The 10,867-nt window shown below is 41.6% G+C and overlaps 1 pseudogene; it reads right to left on the bottom strand.

The window, feature by feature from the left end:
- Nucleotides 1–1,582: 1,582 nt before the first annotated feature.
- Nucleotides 1,583–2,688, bottom strand: LOC123040237 (senescence-specific cysteine protease SAG39-like; annotated as a pseudogene).
- Between the last annotated feature and the right edge of the window lie 8,179 nt (nucleotides 2,689–10,867).

Below are 10,867 nucleotides of genomic sequence, written 5' to 3'. Positions count from 1 at the left end.
CCAACAGAACCTTCAAACAATTGAATGTACCAAGAAATCATGCAAGCCAAAGAGATCAATTAAACCGTGAAGTTGTCCACTTGTCAGTCATGGAAATTGCCCAAGAAAATAAGAGGGAAAATAAAATATAACCTCAACCTCTAATTTTAGCTGGAACTTTTTATGTTTCCCCCTGTTCCCATGGTCGATTCTTGTGTCCCCGTGTTTTCTTCTTCCTGGCACATCCTCAAATCCATATTTATCTAAGCATATTATTGGATATCTTTTGTTATCTCAAAAATAAATATTATGCATGTCCATAGGAAGAGGAAGGAGCACCTGAGAACAATATGCACGGAAGGCATCGGGAAAAAGGGAAACAAATCACAACCTCTATTTCTAGAGCCATGATTTTTAGCTTGCCTACATGTTTCCATGACCACCACACTTAGATCCTCTTTTCTTCATCTTCCAGACTTACTTCCACCATTTTATCATATGAAACATCCTATGCATTGGTACTATCTACTTTCTCGTGTCAAAATATTTGGGATTTGCTGAAGGAAGAGGAAGGAGTACCTAAGATCGATAGGAATAGGAGGCAGTCGGTGAGCTTCTTGGTGGCCGCGGCGAGGCACGCCAGGCAGCTCACCGAGCTGGACCAGCATCATTTGATAGTAGATCAACAAATTTTCCTCCAAGAATAATTGAACAATCTTCCTCCTCGACGCAGTTGCCGTCTGCCACGCCGGCCAGCCAAGGTGAATGAATATGTTCACCACACCTTGCTCCCCACCACTCCCTCGCCAATTGATCCGAGCTGCCACCACCGCTGCCCTGCCTGCGAGGGAGAGAAGAGAGATAGACGGCTAGGGATGGGAGTGAGGGCTGGCCCAACCACTGGGGACACTGCCATTAACGGCCGTTAGCGGCCGTCACCGTTGTCGGCCAACGAGTGATCAGCCACGTCAAAACGGTCTCAGAAAACGAATCAGTGTTTTTTGCCACTGCCGATTCTTCGCTGCTATGGAAAGTGCCACATGCGTGATTCTTTGCATTTTACTCTAATGAACATCATAGTATGCAAATATATGATAACATAATCATGTCTCCTATGTCATAGCCTATCACCTTATCATAAGGTGTCGTGCGTTAGGCCATTTTGGGAAGTTGGAATTTTCGCATAATCTTGTTGCAATGGATTGATTCCTTTGAATAGTTCTTGTAGTATTCTCTAGTGGTACAAATCACCAGTAGGATGCCTTCAATTTTCAGTTAAGACATTACATTCCTATAAATACCCAAAGACCCAATATAAACATATATATGAAAAATACCCTTTAGAGTTTACTCTTAACATATTCAAATGTTTTAGACATTTGAAAGCTTCATGAATATATATCAACATAATTCTTAATCAAATTTTCACATACTATACAATATATCACACACGGTATTAATTTACAAAGTATAACAATGTATGGACATAAGATACATTATCGTACATAACTTACAGACACATATGAACTATACATAGGACATGGGGACCTTAGTTATTTGAGGATTGTGCATATGTATGATTAGGTGGCATTTGGTGACATTTCTATTTGGTGGGGTATGAAGGCTCCATGGCCAGACCACACATGCCCTTCTTGTCTTGAATGTCCTTCTCCATTCTCAAGTACCCATTCTCGCCCCAGGTTGTGCCCCATGAATTCTTCATCAACCAATAATTTGTTCCATCACTAGTTTTTCCATATCCAATGGCCGCAATACCATGGTCCAAGTCAGTACCGCAGGAGCCGGTCATCACCCCACCAGAGTAGAATTGGAATGTCATGTCGCCTCCGTCCACAGCTACGGACACTGGTTGGTTTGCCACCGCCTTCATAAGGGCACCCTCGTTATTGGCAGGCACATCCTCAAAGCCGGTGATGGTTGCGGCGCTGTTGGATCCAGCCTTGCACTTGCCGTCGGCTGCAGTATATGGGTAGCTAGACTCCATGGTCAGACCTCCGTTCTTGATAATGAATTTGAAGGCATCATCCATGAGTCCTCCCTCGCAGCCTTGATCTTCACCATGAACATCACAATCAACCAACTCTTGCTCTGACAGTGAGATTAACTTGCCGGTTTTCAGTTTTACAATACCCTCCGTCGCGGCAACAGCAGAAAATGCCCAGCAGCAGCCTAGAAATAATTGTGTTGTTATAGTGTTAACCTATAAAATATTAACACATATATGCACTGCAACACATATTTTGTGTACTTACCACACTGGCCTTGATCCTTGATAGGGGTGACAGCCCCCTTGGCTCTCCAGTCCATCGTTGCTGGAACAGCATCAAAACTCATATTCTCATACCTGAATCCTGTAGAAAGAACTCGCATGGCGTTTGCCTTGAACCCCTTGTTTGTGTTGGTTGTCTTGAACTCATCATTGGTGATATCAGCGAACTGGTTAATGCCGAGCCAGAACTTATGATTCTGGGCATTGAACATTTCAATGAATCCGACATTGGATTTGAAAATCTCGAACCGACGTGCCTTCTCAGTGGCGTCCTTGTACACACGGCCATACTGCGCCATCCAGTTCTCATGCTTGACCACCATCGACAAGTCATCGTTCAGCTCACGAGCTGCAATAACAGTGCCATAGAGGCAGATGCTTCCAAGGATGGCAAGAAGCAAAACCTTGTGGATGGCCATCTTCGGTTAGGCACCAAACTGCAACAATGACAGTACTGCAGAGGCAGATGCAAGCTAGGATGGCAAGTGTCTGTACTTTGGTTTGGTTTGTTGGATGGGACTTGGTGGTATATATAGTGTCATGTACTTGTTAAAAATAGGAGACTGAGAGACCCGGTGCGTGTACGAAGTTGTCTGTGGAAAAGGGCTTGTGCGTTGCCGTGGATTATGGTGGCCGGCTAGTGGTATAAAAATGATGGGCAAATTTGATTGGCCGGCCAGATTGTATAAAAGTTATACGGCAGAACAAAGAAGTACGCCTGATGCACATCTGATAGTGACACCTGCTTGATTATTTTAGGAGTGTACATCTGATAGTGATACCTGCTTGGTGCTTGGAAGATTTGTTAATGAAAGAATGAATAACTGTGTTTTTGAAAATAAATTTTCTGAAGAGGACCGTGGACGTGACGCACGGTTTGTATAGAAGAATCAAGTAGGCGCTTGCTAGTATAGACTTGAATGTCCTGCCTGATTAAAAATTGCGTGATATATATAATGTGACATATACAATTCAACAAGAGTTGTGTTGAAATTCCCTTTCTCACGTCCCAGGCTCCTTTTTCTCGTAGTCTAGCAGGAAAGAAGGAATAACACCTCACGGCAGGCCACGGCCAATATGTCCTTGGTTTTTTTACCTTTGTTTCTTTATTTAATAGTTTAAAAAACCCTGTGAAAGTATATTGAAATAAATCGTATATTCAAGAAAGAATAAAAACAGTTTTCTTAACACATTACAGTGAATGCCAGGAAAAAAAATGTTCATGTACACAAATAAAAAAGGCCATATGTATAAATGTTCATTTCCTAAAGTAGTTTTTATTATATATTTTTAAAAAGGATAAGGTATTTCAAAAAAAAGGTCATCATTTTTAAGAAATGTTTTGTACATACTAGCAAAAGAGCCCGTGCGTTACAACGGGAGAAAAAACATAATGCACGCTCTTAACCCAACAACCATCACTCAAGACCACAATAGGAACATCTCCTTTATTTTAGGGAGGCATCATACTTGTGTTCCCGCTTATCCTCCTTCTCACCCTCACCGGCGATGGCCTTAGTGTTCACACAAAACAAAATGGGTTTGAATATGCTTAATCCTAAGGTGTCTCTCTCTCTCCCTTTCTCCTCCCTCTCCCTCTCTCTCACACACTTTCTCTCACTCTCGCGATGAGAAATTTGTTGTTTTCCCCTGGGACGTTTTTCAGAGGTATGCATGTGTTGTTATCGATGGTTTCCCCTATATGGTTATAGTGGGGTGTTTATTTGCAATCCGGATCGCCGCCGGTACGAAAAAAAAAATGGATCATGCGCTATAAATTATAGGTTTGCTTCCAAAACAATATTTTTTAAAATATTTAACAGGTGAAATTCACATCATATTCAGATTCCACACATTTTTCTAATCAAATTTCATATATAACATGTTAAAATCGGAGTTACAATCTAAAAGATACGGATAATTTAGAAAATCATTTGTTTGACTTAAATATCTTCCAAACTAATATTTAAAAATACTTAACAGATAAAATTGATCTCATATCCATATTTTACATATTTTTCTAGTCAAATTTCATATATAACATGTTCAAATTGGAGTTACGGTTTAAAAGATATGGATGATTTAGAAAAGCATTTGTTTGACTTAAATATGATGCTCGGATGAATTACTTAAAAGGTAAGGGGGGTTTTCAAAAAATATAAAAAAAAAGGTTCGGTTGTGACTTAAATCCGGACGGCGGGTTGATTTCAAGAAAACACAGAGAATTTTGTGTAAAATATGATTCGTTCTTACTTAAAACAGGACTGTGGGTTGAATTGTCTAAAATAGAGGAACTTTTCTGCAACATGCCATGATGGACGACCAGAAACCCGATTTTTTTTATTATTAGGTAAGATAAAATAAAATGTTATATTCTCCTTTTTGTTTTTCTTTTCTCTTTTTAATACATGATGATTTTTTTTCAAATATGTGATGAATTGTTTTCATATGGGTGATAAAAAATTTATTCTATATGTACAAAAATAGACAAGAAGGTAATGTCCGGAAGAGAACAACAGTAATAAATATAAAAACTGTGAGACATCCATAACTCTAGTTTTAACCATTGCCAATGAGGCGTTCTAATATCTTCCGATATTATTCAAACATGGATATTCTTTTTTTCAAAAGTTTACTAGAAAACCACTTATCCTCTGAGATTTATACTTGCGATACTATCTTTAGCTCCTAACTTCCCAAAATAAAAGTAAAGAAAAACTTTTAAACCAACATAAGGCCCGCCAAGGAAGAGAGTCTCCTATGTTCCACTGCACACATGTGGTAACATTTTAGATCCCAAGTATTTTTTTATTACAAAGGCGGTCCTGCAACATAGGTCCCCGTTTAATATCTTAAAGATCCATTTACAAATGAGAATATTTGTTTTCGATCCCAAACCATGCATTCTGTCGTGAAATAGTCACGACAGATGTCCTCGTGAAAGGACTTAGTCGTGGAGCCATCGCCTCTAGGTTAGCTTAAAGGGGTTAAATGGGACAAAGGACACAAGAGTTTTTATTGGTTCGGCACCTTGCGGTGAAGGTAAAGGCCTAATCCAGTTTGAGGTGGTATTACCTATGTCTCGATTACCAGGGAGCGAATCCGCTTGACCTAGATTTTGATCTGTTGTTTCTTGTCTTGAACCGCCGCCAGGTCGTCCCTTTATATACACAGGTTGACGCCCAGTGGCTCATGGAGTCACGGCCGACTCATAGACAACGTGTCCGGCTCGGTGACTATCTTTACATGCCTTACAATACAAGTCTTACATATATGGCGGTTTACTCTACGGGCCTTAAGTCGCCCTTGGGCCTTGTGTTGTGAACCGCTATCTTCAATATCTTCTTGGGCTTCATATCAAGAATCGTCATAGGTATAACCTGGCCCCTCTTGGGCGGGTCATACATAATAGTTATATCCCCAACATTAGGCCCCAGGTTGATTTGAACTTGTTCATGTCAATCTTCAACACATTGAAAGAATCTTGCCTTCTTACTTGTGCAAGAATCCGTAACCCGCCATGACGTCATTTTCTGGATTTGTGATAACCCTCCATGACGTCACATGTCATTTAATTCACTCAAAATCCATCATATCTCAACGGATCCTTATCTTAATAACCATCCCAAGAATCGAGGCGCCCGAGCAGCTGGATAACCACGTTTTGGCTTCCTCATTTTTCGCGCCCACTTATTAGCCTTCTCCTTATAAATAGTCACGAACGGTTTCTTCTCATTCTCCCTTCTTTCCTTCGTCTTCCTCCTCTCGCGACCCTCCTGTGCTCGAGCTCGACCGCCGCCGCGGCCGCCGCGAAGCCCACCGCCATCCTCATCCTTGGCCGCTGCATCACCCTGAATGGACCAGAGAATAGCGACGCTCCTCCGCAGCTCATCTGCCTCGGTAAGTGCTCTTCCCCATGTACTCCAGATCTGCATTAGGGTTTTCATAGTTCTTCATGTTCTTCATAGCTTTCATAGTTTATTTCCAATCCGAGCATCGTTCGATCTGGAAATATCATATATCTTGCGCGGTAGTAGTTTTGCCCCTGCTTTCAATACCAACAGATCCTTTCCATTAGGATAAGATTGCATCAGAACCTACGAACTCCTTGCTCCTGTTTTTAGGTTTTGATTTATTTTTTTTTCACACAGCGCCAGATCCCAATTTATGCTTGTAGTTTGTGAAACTTGTTTGTCCAACACTTAGTAGAAAATTCTTGTTTCTTGACAAATCCACCTAGTCCTGGCGGCTCATATAACCGGCCGTAGTTAAATTCAATGCTAAATAGATTTCTCCTTTGATAGACATCAAACTGCTCATGGCGGCTTACATAACCCGCTGTAACTAGTCACGTACCATTAGGCCCCTTTGTAAGCCGCCATTTGAGTATGTGTTGTAAAACTTTTCGTCCGACTTAGTTTGAACATGCAAATTTGTTCTTTTTTCTTCTTTTTTAGGCTCGCTTTTTCACAATGCCGCCCAAGACGACCACTTCCTGCAACTGGGTTCCTTCCATTGTCACGAAAAACACTCTTCAATACTTTGTGAAAACCGATTACTTGCCGAAGAATTCTGTTATGTCTTACCGCGCCCCCAATCCGGAAGAAGGGAAACCTCAGCCCAAGGAAGGCGAAGCCATTGTCTTCACTGATCATATGAACCGGGGCTTCTCACCGCCCGGCTCTAATTTTTTCCGGGACATTCTATACTTTATCAACCTTCATCCTCAAGACATCAAACCCAATTCCGTCTCTAACATATGCAATTTTCCAAGTGTTCTGCGAAGTCTACCTTCAAGAGGAGCCCACTGTGGAATTATTCAGAGAGTATTTTTATTGGAAAAAGTCTATTTTAAACCTTAAACTCGTAGAGGTTCGGCGAATCAAACCCTTAAGTCCAAATCCCGGTCGTTTGCACCCTGAACTGTGCAATCCCGGTCTAAATCAAACCCTGGAGTCGTTTGCCAAACAGGGATTACAAACGAAGGCCGAGATTGGTGGTGGAACCTATTTGCCGCCCACAGCAGTGGCTACGCCCGCGGGTAGGCCGGCCCATTTCGCGGGAGCGCGCGCTGCCCGTTCACTGCTTTGTTTTTCTGTTCATTTTATTTGTTCACCTTTTGTTTTATTTTATCTTTTAGGTTTATTCTTTCTGGTTCTTTCTTTCTTTCTGCCTTTTTCTTTCGGTTTTTCTTTCTTTTGTTTTTCGTTTTCCTTTTTCTTCCATTAATACATTACAAGGAAATGCTTCATTGTGTATTTTTTCATTAATAATACTTTAATACGACAAACAATCTGTGTTTCTTAAAAAATGTTCAACGGTCGAAACTATTCATTTTTTTTATTAAAACGCAGATGCACACACTGCTCCCTGCTGGGCCAGCCTGCTTTCGTTTTTTTCTGTTAAAAAAATAAGCCTTAGGGTAGACGGAAGCTACCACCACATCTTTTGTGTCCACTTGCTTCTTTTTTTTTCTTAAATTCGTGAAGCTGCATATTTGCAACAGATAAGCGCACAAATACGAACCTCGTGAACCAGATTCTGGAAAGAATATAAAGTTGTTCGTGAACCAGATTATAAAATTGTTTGGGAATTTAAAAACATGTTCCTTATTTTGAAAAATTGTTCAGAATGTTTTTTTTATATTTTGACAACTTTTTAAAGAAAATTGGTTCCGTTTTAAAAAAATTACAAAATTAAAAAATGTTCGTGTGTTCTAATTTTTGTCTGGAGTTTCAAAAAATCTTCCTATATTTCACAAAATTCTAGAGATGTCCGTGTTTTCAATAAAAATCAGGAGTTATAAAATGTTCCCGTTTCAAAGTGGTTTGCGAGTTTTAATTTTTTTTCGTTTTCCTAATTTTGTTCGGGTGTTTTAAAAAATGTGCATGTTCCAAAAGTTTGTTTAAATTCTCCAAATTTAGTTTCGTAAATTTGTTCACAAATTTGAGAAGTAGTCGCTTTTCATAAACACTCAAAAAGAATCAAAAAAAATTGCGTTCGAAATTTAAGAAAATATTAGAATCTGGTGTTCATTCATATAGTTTTGTGTTGCTTTCTTTTAGGTTTATATTCTTTTGTGTTGCTATTTGAACGGATTGATTCGGTAGCTGAAATGGAAGTACCAGCGTATGTTGAGCTGCAGATCCTGGGTTCGATACTTTGCTAGTTCGCCATTTTTTAGCCGACGGTCGCCAGTTTTCATGGGCTGGACCAGTCGGAGTTCGGCCTGTGCGACAGAAGAATGAAAACCAACTTTTTTTTGAGAAAAAAGACAAATGGGCTGGCCCATCAGACAAATCCCGGTTGACTTTTTGCCAGGGTTTAATTTAGACCGGGATTACATACTTCAGGGTGCAAACGACAAGGATTTTGACTTGAGGGTTTGATTCGCCGAACCTCTACAAGTTCAAGGTTTAAAATGGACTTTTTCCATTTTTATTTGAACCGGAAAAATGAGTACTCCAATGGACCCAGCTTGGAACTCGGTGGGATCTCAATCCAGCGACGGAGAGACGCTATGTTTCCTTATGCTCATCTGCCGAGTCATTCCAAGGATTAGAACCAAACATGGTTCTACTGCAAGGATACTTCTCCGGCTGACGAGAACCAATTACCCGGCTTTCGCGCCTTGCGTCTTGAATCAAATCACCCTCTCCCTGATAAGCTTACAGCAGCTGAACGCAAGAAACTCGCCCCCACCATTGCCAAAGTCAAAGCTCTATTGGGGAACAACCTATAACTGGCGTTGACTTAGTCCGGTGCGACAGAAGAATGAAAACCAACTTTTTTTTGAGAAAAAAGACAAATGGGCTGGCCCATCAGACAAATCCCGGTTGACTTTTTGCCAGGGTTTAATTTAGACCGGGATTACATACTTCAGGGTGCAAACGACAAGGATTTTGACTTGAGGGTTTGATTCGCCGAACCTCTACAAGTTCAAGGTTTAAAATGGACTTTTTCCATTTTTATTTGAACCGGAAAAATGAGTACTCCAATGGACCCAGCTTGGAACTCGGTGGGATCTCAATCCAGCGACGGAGAGACGCTATGTTTCCTTATGCTCATCTGCCGAGTCATTCCAAGGATTGGAACCAAACATGGTTCTACTGCAAGGATACTTCTCCGGCTGACGAGAACCAATTGCCCGGCTTTCGCGCCTTGCGTCTTGAATCAAATCACCCTCTCCCTGATAAGCTTACAGCAGCTGAACGCAAGAAACTCGCCCCCACCATTGCCAAAGTCAAAGCTCTATTGGGGAACAACCTATAACTGGCGTTGACTTAGTCCGGTGCTGGGTTGCGTGGCGAGTCGTCCCCTTGAGCCACCACTCCGGTTTGATGTGTACCTACACGGGTGAGAAGAAAGATCCTCTGCACCACAACTCCGTGGACTTGACTGATGAAGCCGTCAACGAGATGACAAAATACCTTCTCCATGAGAGCCCAGCAGACTCCAACAAGGTGGGCTTAAGCCCTTTCTGCAAATCTAACCTGGCACCAGGGGTAAGCCGCCAACTCATTTATTTTTCTTTCATCCTTAAATACTTTGTTTTAACTCAACATTGATGACTTTCATAGGCTGATGACGACTTTTGGAAGAAAGAGTATGATCATGAAGCTGCCAAGAGAGCCAGGAAGGCGAAGAAAACTGCGAAGAAGACCACCAAAAAGATGGGAAAGAAGCCCAGCGCTTCTGAGTTGCTTGTGTTGGACGAGACCTCTGAATCGGAGGTAGCCCTTGACTCTCTTGGCTCCTTTTTCAACCATCATATTGACATTGACTATCATCAGGATGACACGGGGACCAGTCAAGCTGTTGAAGAAGAGGTAACTATGGTTTCGTCCAACTCCGAGCCTTTGCCAAGACTGAAACTCCAAAGAGTAACCCAGAAAGTAAGATTTTCACACCCCTTAGCTCATCTGGATCCTCACTTTCTTTTGAAGCAACAACAACATGAATACCGGCGACAGACTCAGACCAGCAAGGATGCAGAACTATCCTCCGGCTTACCGAATACTCCAAAGAAGCGTCGAAATGAGGTCACCCCCGAGTTAAACTCTTTTTATCCTTTGGCGGGTCTTACTCGTCAACCACTCAATTCTTCCGGCTCAAAGTATCAGGAAACATCACATTCTTATTCCGGCGACTTAATTCAATCTAATATGCCGGCTTTCAAGACTGCTCCCGGGTAATAATAATTACTTACTTTCCCATTAAGCTCCTTGAGACTTATACTGACCTTGCACGACTCATGTAGTGGAAAATCCAAGCCCAGCAACAAGGTAAGGGTGAATAAGCCGGTCGAGGACCCGAAAGTTGGTGAACTGGAGCAATCAACTGCAGCTCCTAAAGATCCGATTCCTCCATCATCAGCATCGGTTCTCAATGATCCGCCAATGACTTCTGACCCTCCTATGGAGAAAGCTACCTTTGACCCTATGAATCCTGAAGCATCTAGTCCTGTGAAGGCATTTGATACTCAAGATGATGACGTTGTTATCACCAACACCATCTTTTGAGAGCCGGGGAGGCCAACCGTCTTAGCCAAGCATTCCGCCAAGGAAGAGAATATTGAACGGCGAAAGGTGAGGTTTG

This window comes from Triticum aestivum, chromosome 2B (assembly GCF_018294505.1).
Source record: "Triticum aestivum cultivar Chinese Spring chromosome 2B, IWGSC CS RefSeq v2.1, whole genome shotgun sequence".
NCBI classification, from domain to species: Eukaryota; Viridiplantae; Streptophyta; class Magnoliopsida; order Poales; family Poaceae; genus Triticum; species Triticum aestivum.
The sequence above is the reverse complement of the archived record's forward strand: the minus strand, read 5'-3'. Positions and strand labels throughout refer to the sequence as shown.